We start from the raw sequence: 14,263 nt of genomic DNA, 5'->3' as shown, positions 1-14,263 counted from the left end.
TCTTAATCACAAAGAAAACGTTTTTTCCAAATAGAAATGCAACATTTTCCCTCTATCTATGTTTTCGGCGATTGTATTTTTAGCCTCAAGATATAGTTTCCTGCCAAACCTCAAGTCCTGTCGACAACTTGTTGGTCGAAACAAAAGACTAGAGATACGGGACCAGAGTTACCCAAGAAAACTTTGAGTTTGTTTGCAACTCGTTAAAAATGTATTATTTTAATTCCACTCCGGCTGAAAAATCACGAAGTATTTGGTAAATGTTTACCCTTCGTGAGTTCATACTGTAGTCGTGCTAGGAGGATCAGATGATCAACGCCCACATCAAAATGTGCTTTGGAATCATGCGCTTAAATTTTGATTTGTAAATGTTGCCATTTTTAAAAGACTGTCAATTTACAAATATGAATAGAAGTAATGAATGTTATAATACTGTCACTAGATTTTTCTTTACTCTTTGTATTGTCCTTTTTTGCATTCTTTTTTTAATACGGAAATCCAAATTGAAATTAATGGACATTAGCATTGTTGTCTGTTTGATGCTGTTGAAAAGTTTATTATCCGGTTGGTTGTGAATTTAAAACAATAAAGTCAGGATAATTCATCGAGTTATAAATCATCGTGCTCTGAAAAAGCGCATTAAAAAAAAATTGGCCACAAAACTCATTCTTTAAATATCGGTCGAATAAAATGACCAATATGCCTTCTTCTTCTTCAAGTACCAAGTCTGTGCCAGACATCGGTGATCATGGTACGCCATTCATCTCTCTGATCAGATAACCTCAGAAAACTAATATTACTCTTCTCTTTCTTGGTCACCCAGCTGTTCAAAATATTCAAACATGTTTTCCTTGGTCTACCTTTACTCTTTTTACCTTCTATCTTTCCAGTGAGAGCAAGATGTTCAATACATTTATGTCGATTTAGGTGCCCTAAAAATATGTTAAAATAAAGAAAAACTCTCAGATTAGGGAACTCCAGGGTTGAACATTGTTGACAAGATAAAATCGATCGATATTTTGAGGACGGGTTTATGGCCCAAATCTCTTCTAATCTCTTCTTTTTTTAAAGACAAAGTTCGGCCTTCGGTAGCTGAACGAAGTAGCAGTGTCTTTTCTTGTAACAAATTCAAGCAACATTGGGCGTGATGAGTAATCTGATAATGAGAATGGTCTCAAATCACTGACTCAGGCGTTGTGTCCTTGGCCGAGACACTCTTCACACATTATCCTACCCCATCCAATTCAGTCGTAGATCAGAAACGTTAAAAGAAACGATGGATATTTTAAGAGTTATAGTACCAAAAAGTAGCTTAATAGATTGTGATTTCATGCGGTTTACTGAAGGATTCATTAATTCTCTGTGAAGCCCATTTAGAATGGTGAATCCATGAATAAGGCCTTGTGTAATTCGTCATATTTATCTTATTTATGATAAACCTAAAAAGTGCTGAGATAAAAAAGGAATGTTGACCTCCAAAACCATTTTTACTTTCAAAAAATTACTTTATGAGGTTTTCTAATGTTTTCAGTTTTCATGTCTTGGAAACCAGATAGATAGCAATTTAGTGCAAAACTGTATAGATAGGTGTGTTTTATAGTAGATATTAGAGAGAGACACACAACAACAACAAAATGTAAACAATTATCTAGATAGTTACGTTTGTAAATTAGTTATATTTGAAAACAATCAATCAGTCATATCATGATTAACATATATAATTATAACACTCTATTCTGTGCAAGCAGCCCCCCCCCCCCCCCCTTTCTCGTCAATAAATCAATTCTCAATTTTAGCTCAACCCAAATTTTTGCTGATGTCTCTTGTTTCTCTGATTACATAACTTCTTTAATCAGTTATCCAGCGAATCCATGCTGTCTTTTTTTTTAATAAGAGGAGGTGCGGCTATGTGGTCTAGTGGTATGACACTCGCTTTCAGATCGGAAGGTCCTGGATTCGAGCCTCGCGCTCGGCGCATAGTTGAGTCTTTGGAAAAGGCTCTTTACTCACATTCTCTCACCGTACTCAGGTATAAAATGAGTACCTGGTCGTTAACAGCGTTTTCTTTGTCCGAAAAATTGTAATATCGCCAAACAGGCGTCATGTCCCGTCCTACATGTTAAATGTTGCTGTTGACCAGGGACCCATTGTAAAGCGCTTTGAGCACATTTAGTGGATATTGCCCTATATAAAGCTCAATTATTATTATTATCTTTTAACTTTTCTAAACTTTGAAGGGCATTTAAATTAAATATATTAACCTTAAAACATGTTGACTGTTTTTTCTTCACTCGAGGCCAGTCTCGATTTGAAGATCATTACATAAGATTCAATAAGGCCTTATTATGGTGTAAAAAGTAGTCTGGAGACCCATTCTGATATGGTGCCAATTTGACATTTTAAAAAACAACGCTGGTTATAGATAGTTCGAAGATGACGTCACTCAGATCTTTGGTTTTGTTTTTTGCCATCCGCGTTTATGAGTAATGCTCACTGACCTGTATTAACCTGACTATAAACGTTCATGGATACACACAGTTTTGTGTGTTGGTCCGTTATACTTCCGGATGGCAATGTTATGAGCTTCTTAGCCAAGCGCTTACTATCTATAGTATCCTATTAAAATAAGTATCAATAAAAGTAAGAGTATTTTTCTACACATTTCTTCCTTTCTGGTAATTCAATTCCATAACTGCTCACCTAAAATCATCTATTAGAATAAAAGCTGAGATGACAAATCCATATACCAAACGATACTAATTTTACTTGACTTGTGCGGCTATGTGGTCTAGTGGTATGACACTCGCTTTCGGATAGGAAGGTCCTGGGTTCGAGCCTCGCTCGACGCATAGTTGAGTCCTTGGAAAATACTTTTTACTCACATTCTCTCACCGTACTCAGGTGTAAAATGAATACCTGGCCGTTAACAGCGTTGTCTTTGTCCGAAAAATTGTAATATCGCCTAACAGGCGTCATGTCTCGTCCTACATGTTAAATGTTGCTGTTGACCAGGGACCCCTTGTAAAGCGCTTTGAGCACGTTAAGTGGATATTGCGCTATATAAAATCTCAATAAAGCTCAATGTCATATGGACAGTGCCTGATGTCCTTGGCATATTGATCTTAACCTACTTAGTACTAAAAGAATCATTAATGTAATTTAGTTATGATATTGCCAGTTGTCATTTTCTTGATCTGAATAAGCCGAAACGATGGTAACGTATATTACTTGACAAAACAGTATTTTTATTTTTCGTTGTGGTAAGAAAACATTCAATTCAAAAATCAATCGCTTAAATTTACTCCCAAATTATCAAATATAATTTTTTTTACTTAGACTTCAACGATGTCTCGTGGTTGACAGCCTTTGACAAGTATATAATCGACCGAAAAGTAACTATAGTTTTCTTTTAAACAATTTAAATTGAACTTTATATAGCGCAATATCCACTAAATGTGCTCAAAGCGCTTTACAAGGGGTCCCTGGTCAACAGCAACATTTAACATGTAGGACGGGACATGCCTGTTAGGCGATATTACAATTTTTCGGACAAAGACAACGCTGTTAACGACCAGGTACTCATTTTACACCTGAGTACGGTAAGAGAATGTGAGTAAAGAGTCTTTTCCAAGGACTCAACTATGCGCCGAGCGCGAGGCTCGAACTCATGACCTTCCGATCCGAAAGCGAGTGTCATACCACTAGACCACATAGCCGCACAACAATGTGTTTTGTCATAACTAGGCTATATAATCAATGGATCCACTGACAGCCTGGGTTTGACATTTCATAAAGACTGTGGAAAGTTGTCATTCATTGCTTACAATATTTATGCATAATGTTGTTTGTTTGACATGTCGGTGTTTTTGTTTTGTTCCCTGAAGAGAATGAACCGGATGGGTTTTTTCATACTTTTTGTTTTTCTCTTCTTTACTTAATTTCTCCCCATAATTGAGAAAAGCTGCGTCAGACGTTCAGGTTTTGACGTCAGCGACAAAAGAAAAAACGATTGACGGCAAAAGCGCTATAATAATGAATCATGCCGAATTGTTAGCATGAAAGGGTAAAAGAAAAAAGTCTATTAGCTTCCTGAAACGAACTATACTCTCCCTTGAAATGTTTCACAATCAATATCTAATTGACTGAATTCTTTCCTGAATACTTGATGGTTAGACATAGAGTGTGAACTGGAAATAAATAAGAATTATATTTTTGATATACTGTCAAAAAAAATAATTTAAATTTAAGTATTTTTTCGGGTCAAAAGGGTATATCGTTTCTGAGAATACCTAAACTTTCTCAAGTAGTTAAAAATCAGTGACTTTTGAGTATAGATCTAGTGGTTGTCACTCCAAAATACTTTCAGACAGATATATCGAACTCTACTATTATCCGGCTATGTGGTCTTGTGGTATGACACGCGCTTTCGGATCGGAAGGTCCTGGGTTCGAGCCTCGCTCGGCGCATAGTTGAGTCCTTGGAAAAGGATCTTCACTCACATTCTCTCACCGTACTCAGGTGTAAAATGAGTACATGGCCGTTAACAGCGTTGTCTCTGTCCGAAAAAATTATAATATCGACTAACAGGCGTTATGTCCCGTCCTACATGTTAGGTGTTGCTGTTGGCCAGGGACCCCTTGTAAAGCGCTTTGAGCACGTTTAATGGATATTACGCTATATAAAAGCTCAATTATTATAATCCACGATTGGATGGACTATTATTATGAGGGAGTCGACTGCGTTATTAAATAAGCTACCTGACTTCTCCACACACACACACACACACACACACACACACACACACAGAGAGAGGGAGAGAGAGAGAGAGAGAGAGAGAGAGAGAGAGAGAGATCCCCTTTCCATCAATTACAGTTATAATCATGTATATCACTGCCTTTTACTTACTTCCTCTCACTCAACGTGTATTCTAGACAGACAGACTTGAAAAAAAACATGTTAAAAAAAATTTGGCCAGAAAACTCGTCCCTCAAATATCGACCCATTAAAATTACTCACATCTTGCCAAAAACTCTCAAACCTGAATTCGGGAGCAGAAGGAGGACAATTTAATCGATTGATACTTGAAGGACGATAGTTTTGTAGGCAATATTTTTTTTTATGTTGGGTTATTTGCAGAGTATATCAGTATATAGTTACGTATATAGGGAATGAGATTAGCGGAAGAGTAGCGTCCCTGTTTTTAAAGGTTTTACGGCGCTTGCAACACATTTAGGTTATATCAGCGCCAGTAAAAAGGAAGAAATGGGATAGTAAAAAGTTCTAGAATTACAATTAAAGCATCCAAGAAAAAGTAAGACATAGGGGAACTGGGAACAAATAGGGATCAGATGTAGATTCCAGAGCATACCACCAATGTACTTAGTTTGAGATCACCTCTCAGTCTCATCCAGACACAAGCACAAAATCCAACAAAGAAGAATACACTCAAATGCTTGCATTATACATTTTTGTAGTAGCGTCCTTGATTGGACGTCACCCATAGTCTGTGACGTCACCGGTGGAAAAGTTATTAGAGAGAGAACGTCATGTTGTTTGTGAGCATGCGTCTCTCGTCCTAGAAGACAGATTTATTGTAATTTCACAGCACTACAACTGCTAAATAACCCATCAATCAAAAGAGATTCACAGAATTATTTAAACTGACAATGAAATCCAGAGTGGGCTATTTGTCGGATTATACTCGAATACGATTCGAGCTGGGCGGATTTGAAGTTATCAAAACACGATGCTATTTACAGACGATAAATGAGCTCTTCTAATAATCATATTTGTTTGTTATATTTTTATTATAGAAGAGTAAAGGAAGGTGCCCCATATGTAAACAATAACATTTGACGTCAAACGTGACCCAGATTTTTTTTATAAATGACCCGAACTATGCTGCAGTTGACCTTTAGTAATGTCATGCGCATCCAACCAACTTTTTGTTTACATGTTGCTAAGGCAGCAAACTGAAGCTGGTCGTGAATAAATTCCAGCTGTTTACTCCGAGCCTGAGATAGCTAGGGAGGCCACGATCATATTATTTATAGCCCAAATGCTCCTTTTATTTTGTAGGAAAACCATAATCATGGTTCCCCCTCTTCCCGTAAACAAAACCATATCTATGTTCAGGGAAACTAAGATTGTTGCTTGTTTTTGGTTAAGGTGGACCGTACTTTTTTTTTTTTTTTTTACAGCGTATCAAATGATCAAAGTCAAAGCATACGGTCAATGCAATGAAGAGAGTAAATTCGAATCTATCTCCTATCTCTTCGCTCAGATGACCATTTTGAACAGAAGACTACTACTACGTACTTCTACTATAACTGCACTACCACTACTGTATTATAACCACTGATACCACAAAACTAGACTGAACTAACGGACCGTATGGCTCAGCGGTACGGTTTTCGTCTTGTCACAAAAGTCGAGCAATGCCAATGCTAAGTGTGATCAGTAATAGGATGGATGACTAATCGTGAAAAATTGTGGTCCCCGCGTTGTTTCCCTGGCTAAGGCACTTTACCGCTTACCCCACTCGATTGAATGAGTATCTGGCTACAGAAATGACGGGTAGTGACAGGTTTAGTACACAAGGGTCGCTTAACAGGCTGTATGACAAAGAAATATGGTTCCATACGGCTTGTTGAAGTGGGGGGGGGGGGATAAATATGAAACATTGTGAAGCGCATTGCTCACGGCTATCTGAATCTGTTGAAATGCGCTGTATAAATATTCATATTTATGTACTTGGTCCAACTGTTACTATTTCTACTACTAGACCTCTACTACTAATATCATTATTAATAACAATAATAATAATAATAATAATAATAATAATAATAATAATAATAATAATAATAATAATAATAATAATAATAATAATAAAATAGTTATTATTATTGTTGTTGTCAATATCATCGTTTAATGGTAAAAGTGTTAAAGATACTTGCAAAATGTTGGTGTTGTGTGTGTTGTAGCAATCGGCCTCCAGCGACGCAACTCTGTCTACAAGAGACGCACAAGACCGTGGCACTAAACATCCCTGGCATGCATTTAGTCATACAACATGAAAGCAACATTCACGGTAGCGTTAACTACATCAAAGTCAAAGACAAATCAATAGTGACATACAACCAGGACATGACAGTAAGTGAGGTGGAAATTCTCAGAATTGAAGGCAGACACTTCAATGTGATATCTGTCAACAAACCTCCACCAACGCCATTCAAGTGGCCAGTTACATCCACCACTAGTGAGAAACCAATGATTGTGATAGGTGACTTTAACAGCCACAGCACCAAATGGGGATACAATGAGAACAACGAAGATGTAGATACTGTTGAGGAATGGGCTGACCAATATAATCTGACACTCTTCTATGACGCATGAATCATCCTTTTCAAGCGCTCGCTGGAGAACAGGTTACAACCCAGACCCTGCATTTGTGTCTTCCAGCCATGTCAAAAACTGTCGGCAACCCCATACCAAAATCACAATCCGGACCAATCGCCATTGAGGTAGGATCAGTCATCTCTACGAGAACAAACAAATTACATGAACTGTGTTCGTGGACCTGGCAGCTGCCTATGACACAGTAAATCACAGGAAACTGCTCCTAAAGGTTGCAAGGGTAACTCGTAACACAAAAATAGTTGCAATAATAAAATCCCTTATGTCAAACCATCACTTTTTTGTGGAAATGGATGGGAAGAAAAGCAGATCACAAAAGAACGGACTCCCTCAAGGATCGGTAATTGCACCTATCCTTTTCAACGTTTATACCAATGACCAACCTCAGTTCAAGAACATCCAGGGGTTTCTATATGCTGATGATCTGTGTCTCGCGTCCCAGGCCTCTGATTTCAAGACCATTGAGGAGAGACTAACGGATGTCCTGGAGCCACTCTCTGAGCCCACATTTAAAGAACTCACAAAATGCTAACCCAGGAAAAACTCAAGAGTGTGCTTTCCATATAAAGAGCCGCCAAGTCTAAAGAAAACAGGAAACTGAACATCTCCTGGAATGGGGACATATTGGAGAACAACACATTCCCCGTGTACCTCGGTGTTACCGTAAACCGCACAATGTCCTTTTCTCAGAACGCAAAGAAAACAAAAGCAAAGGTGGCCAAAAGAAACAACTTCCTAAGAAAAGAGAAGAAAAACTTACACGGGGAGCAGATCAGAAAACAGTCAGGACAACCATACTAGCCCTCTGCTATTCAACAGCCGAAAAGGTCTCACCAGTCTGAGTAAGATCCTGCCATGTCAAAATAACACCTGCCGGATCATTAGAGTAACTTGAAACCGACTGCAGTTCCAGTCCTCCATCGCTGGCTGGCATTGCACCTCCCCACATTCGAAGAGCCACTGCTTCCAAAGCCCAGAAATATAAACAGAAAATGGACCCAAGGCACCCCCAACATGACCACAGCCCAATAAAAAGTAGACTGAAGTCGAGAAAGAGCTTCATGACGGAAGAAAGCATCAACCCTGACCATGCAGCTGTATACAGGATTTCCACACAGAGTGGGACAATCATGCAAATGAAGCTGTTGGAGATCCGAGAGAAGAACTGTCCTACGGAACCGAGCTCCCCAGGAATGAATTGGTAACACTGAACACAGCACGGGCAAAACTTGTGAGAACAACTGGTGGCATGAAAAAGTGGGGCTGGCTGAGACTAGCTTGTGTACATGTGAATGCCCAGAGCAGACATCCTTAGAGAATGCCAGGATGGGCTCAGCTGCACTGACCATGACCTAAGAGTCTGCTCCCCAATGCTGTGGAGTGAGTTTGGTGTTGGTGCGACAAGCTATGATGATGATGACTTGCAAAATTAATAAGTCTTACACCTGGCAACATATAAAAAAAAAAGTAAGATGACAAAGATTAAGATTAGAATGTTAGGATGATGATCTTTTTAATATCAAAATACTTTTGTAACCCGGCATTGCTAACTTTCATGTGTAACCCAGAATGAAAAGTTATTACAAAAGACGAATGCAAGATATTTAGATAAATTGCTAGTCTATCATTGTGGTAGACGTAAATGTATTAAACTTACATATCCAATAACCTGTAGGTTAACAGAGAAGGAAGGGCGCACAAGTTCATTGTAATTTGAAATTGAGGAGTTGGAGTTGGAACAAAGTTGATTTGCATTGAGTCAGAATTCAATCAAGTCTTAGATTGAAGAAAAAAGCCCAAAGAATCTTTCTTTAAAACAAGAAACAAAAAAAAAAACCCCAAAAAACCTACAGCGTGCACCAGAATGAATAAAACAGGACAGTCTTTAAACTGCATCAATGGAAATCACATCTTGCATACAAGACCTCTAGTGCTATTGTGAGGACTGGTTCTCAGTCTCACCCGTCCTGCCGTATCTGAGGGCCATAACACAACTTGTGAAATCGAAATAAATTAAAAGCAGATTATAAATTTATATCACTTTTATTGTCATTTCATTCATATTCATGTTATTCAAACTGAAAATCATTTTTAAAAATATAGATAAGATGTTTCTCCATTATAAAGGTATGCTTGTATTCTCATCCTGTGAAAGAGAAAGAAAAAAAATAAAGAAAATTGATAATTATTACTGAAACTGTGTAGTTCCATTTTTTTAAATCTGTGATTTAAGAGCCTTAGCAAAAGCTTTGATTAAGAAAGGTTCTGATATGCAACATCACATGGTCCCATCTATCAAATTCTACTACCATTACAAATCAGCTACATAAATAGATTCATCAGTACTCTTATCTTGTTGATAAATTAAATTATAAATATAGAAAAGGATATAATAAACTTTTAAAAATAATTAGAAAGTTAAATGGTAGACAAGATAAAGAGATATTTGCCTATTTCTTTTTAAATTTCTTATTCATAACCAAGGAAGCAGGTTTCTTTTGCTATATTCTTCTTGACTTCCCTATGTAAATGTTTCTTTCGAGTGTATAACAAGCTCACAGGGCATTTGTATAAAGAAACAGGAGCCAATACCATTAAAATGGAGATACCACTGCCAAAAATTACAACGGGATAGAAATGCATTGGTTTTAACGTGTATTAGACGCTGTCATTAGAAAAAAGTTTTTTAAAATCTTTACAAACTACAGTAAGCTGCTTTTAAAATTAAGAAACGCTCGAAAGCAAAATATGGTCCTGTTCTCTCATCATCACCGCTCTCTAGTCTCTAGATTATACTTGGTAGGTCAATAAAGCTGAGAGGTTTTATGAAGAATATAGAATAAAAACATTAATTCCATTAAAAAAACATAGAAGGGTCCATAATGATATATGAGGAACTCTATAAGATACAGTAACAAATGAAAGCCATTTTGATAATCTTGAAGGATATGACTCAATGATGATGATGATGATAATAATAATAATAATGATACTTCTTCCTGAATATAAATTGTTTAATTCCCATGGTATAGGCAGGCCAATGCTTCCAGAACAATTAAAGGAATGCAGAGACTCATTCTTGTTGTAATGTTATTTAGATCTGAAAAAAAAAGATAAGCATGGCATCCTAAACCATTTTCCCATGGTCCCATAAAAAGCAATATCATCTCACACAAAATCATAAAGTAAAATTCATATGGACCAACCAATGAATAAAAGTTATAATTATCTTATTTTATCAATTATTATCATTGGATTTATTTAACTTTATATTTATTATTATTAATTAAATGCCAATTTGAAATTAAGATAGCAATGTTTGAATGAATAACTGGATCTAACTCTACAAGTAAAATGTAAATGTGCAACTTATTCAGAGTTCATCAAGCACTTGTTACAGTCTGTTGCTTCATGTTACAGGAAAAACTCCAGTTCCATGAGCCTTATGACTCTAAAGGACCAATTATTTCAAAGTAAGATGAAATACCATTTATTGTTTAAAGAAAGTTATCAAGCACTATTTAAGGTCTGTTGCTTCATGTTACAGAAACAGGAATAACTCCAGTTCCATGAGCCTTATTACTCTAAAGAACCACTTATTTCAATGTAAGAAGAAATACCATTCAATGTTGAATATATAGACATGACCTATTTCTTAATGGTTTGCTTATATTCAATAAAAACATTAGAAAACATAATGGACCTGGAACTCAGATACCACTAGGTTGTTAAAACTAAAACCGTTGTGTCAGGTCTAATTTTATCAGAGATTTATGATCATGAAGGCAAGATTACATAACCAATGTCGATTAGCTTTTAAAAAATGGGCTTTTATTTACCTTCTGGTGAACTCATTTGATCAGTATTTCCTGTATTTAACTTTTTGATCACATAAGAAAAGTCTAATAAACATTGAATATTTTTTAATGCCTCTAGATTTCACTTTAAAGTCAAATAAAATATCTGATCACAAATAAAATTTTTGATAATTCGATCAATAGAGAGAGCTTTTCAAAATTGTTGGCTTATCATTCCTCAGGCAAAATTTAGATAAGACATCATGTCACATATCATGGTGTTTCCTATGAATTACAAAATCCTAAAAAGCTTCTTCTTCATAAAAAAACGTATGAAATAAAATTAGGTAATCTAAAGTAATCAGAGAGGTTTAGTTTTCATTTCAATCCAAGGTAAATCCGTAAAGAGTTGTGGGACCAGGCCCCACTTGATCATTACCCCCAAAATAGATTGAACTAACAGGGATGTGTATAGATAGTATGCAGATGACGTCACTCAGGCCTTTGTTATTGTTTTTGCCATCCGCGTTTGTGAGTTGTTCTCACTAAACTGTATTAACCAGACTATAAAAGTTCATGGTTACACAGAGTTTGTGTGTTGGTCCGTTATACTTCCGGATGGCAATGTTGTGAACTCCTTGGCCAACCGCATTCTATCTATAAGTATAAAACTGTAACAAAACCCCACGACCCCCCACAACACTCATACAAAAACTTAAACACAGTTTTTTTCATTTTCATTCCTCTTGAGCCAAGGGAAACTCGTTGCTCATTTTAGCTGCACAGATTCATTCAATCGCTCTCCCCCCCCCCCCCCCCCCCCCCCCCCTTTTTTTTTTAAATCTTTTTTTTTTTTTGGAGCGAGTCTATTCTTTTATCCTTTTTTGTTTGGCCTTGTTCCGTTTCTGAGCATGAATTTCTTAAAATTGTTTTTATTTTTTTTTTAAATAAAAAAATATTGTTTTTTTTTTTTCCTCTATCGGTCTGGGAATAACCAATTTTCGTTATTGGCAGACCCTGTCTGGGAATAATCATAGCGACGACGAAAATATCAGACCGCACTCCCTGCATTTTACAATTGTATGTTTTCTTTCACAGAGCTACCGACCAAATAAGGCGAAACGGCTTGGAAGATCCAAAACGTCATACATGTAGTTTGACACCTGCCAAATATCAAAGATGCGAGAAGGGGTTGAGTGGGACATTTTCTTTTCCCAGACATTCTCATTTTTTCACCCCTTCCTCCCTCTCTGCCATTCCTTATCCCATCGACTCTCAGCAAAAACAATAACAACAAGTCTTATGTGGCAAAAACGGCTACCAACTTAAATCCCTCAAACAACACAAGATATTGAAAATCGGTGGCAGAGACCCTTTGTCTTGTTCCTTTTCCAGTTCCAGTCATGAATAGATAATGAGAGAATGAAGACTGTTTCGAAATCTATTATTATTATCAGGTCAGGAAAGAGCGAGAGTCAATAAAATATGACAAGCGGTGAAAGCTACGCGCCACGAAAGATGAGGATTTAAAAAAACAACTTTTGTTGAGATTTCAACTACTGAGGAGGGGGTGTCTGCTCTTTTTTTTGTTCCTTTCTGTTTTGTTTTTCGGTCAAGTTATGACTGACGCTGACACTGACACACGTTCTAGACTGTAAACGTTACCCATAAAATGTCATAAATTACGAAAAGTGTGTTCTCTCACAGAGTAGTATTCGAATCACTCACTGAATGAGCATGAAGCAGACATGAGTGAAGGAAACGTAAACTCTGTAAGTGAGAATCGGCGAGTGAAGCTGTACTGTAACTGTAACTGTAATTTGTAATGACTGACAGCAGTCAAATTGCGAAGTGAAATGAAAACAAATAAACAAAGCATTCTAAAATTATGCCGGTGAGACATCCAAAGTTAAATACCCGAACGCTATTATGGATTAACATTGAACTAAATCGTTTCCTTCTCTCAAAACCAATCGATACAAATTACAAACTCAAACACTGAAATTGGCATCTTACCTTTGCATGAGTTGGACTGCCATTCTTTTCTGGTGATTAGGAACTTTAGCAGCCGGACAACGTTGCGCACAAAACAGGTCTCCCGTTTTTGTCGTTCAAATTGTAGATAATACTCAGTCAGTTAAAAACAAATACGTACAAATAAAATAGTTATTTATTTAAATTCTTTGTATATGGCTAAATTATTCCGAAAACCAGATTTCAAATAGTTCTTGTTTTGTTCACACAAGCGCATTGATTTTGGAGAATGAGATTTACCGTGGTCTAAAAATAGACCGACAGTAATTTTTGATAAATTTTACGATTTGTTTAATAAAAAATCAATATTTAGATATTATTTGACGCGTGATCGAGTATTTATGAATATGTGTTTCTTTTGCCACATAACAGCCAAATTTTAAAGGTTATTTTTTTCTATAATTTACATTGGAACGTGAGCTGTCAAGACAGGAACATGTGGTCTGCCACGTGCTTCTAGACCTTGTTTACGTTTGGGGCACCTTCCTTTACTGTTCTATATGGGATTATTTATATAGAAGAGTAAAGTTTGCTGCCCCAAACGTAAACAATAACAAGTTGCTAGTGACTTCCGTTAGGGACCGGAATAATTTACGCACAATATAGGTCTCCCAATTTTGTAGTTTGAGTTGTAGGCAATACACTTTCAGTATTGAAAATATGTTTACATAAAATCTAACAGTTGCAAAAATAATAATATAAGGCTAAATTATTATGAAAATCAGGCTCCGAATAATTCTCGTTTTGTTCACACCAGCGCAGTAATTTGCTCTGGTCTAAAAATAGATAGACTGTAACTTTTGATAAATTTTAGAAAATGTTACCTTTTGTTCCATAAAATATCCATATCTAGACATTATTTGATGCATGATCGAGTATTTATGAATATGTGTTTCTTTTGCCACCTAACAGCCAAATTTTAAAGGTTATTTTTTTCTATTATTTACATTGGAACGTGAGCTGTCAAGACAGGAACATGTGGTTTGCCACGTGCTTCTCGACCTTTGTTTACGTTT

At 36.5% G+C, this 14,263-nt stretch overlaps 1 protein-coding gene and 1 long non-coding RNA gene across 2 annotated transcripts in view; one reads left to right on the top strand and one right to left on the bottom strand.

Moving 5' to 3' along the window:
- Positions 1-14,263, top strand: part of LOC144966194 (dopamine receptor 2-like) — a 297,783-nt gene that overhangs the window by 138,770 nt on the left and 144,750 nt on the right. The window lies entirely within an intron of this gene.
- LOC144966195 (uncharacterized) lies at positions 9,441-13,476 on the bottom strand. The gene is made up of 2 exons (XR_013644171.1): positions 13,230-13,476; positions 9,441-10,516 (listed from the first exon to the last, which is right to left on the bottom strand). It is a non-coding gene; the product is annotated as an uncharacterized LOC144966195 (long non-coding RNA).

Source organism: Berghia stephanieae, chromosome 2 (assembly GCF_034508935.2).
Source record: "Berghia stephanieae isolate SIO BIC M18660-M18661 chromosome 2, UCSD_Bste_1.3, whole genome shotgun sequence".
Taxonomy (NCBI): Eukaryota; Metazoa; Mollusca; class Gastropoda; order Nudibranchia; family Aeolidiidae; genus Berghia; species Berghia stephanieae.
Note: the sequence above shows the minus strand (reverse complement) of the source record. Positions and strands in the feature narration are given on the sequence as shown.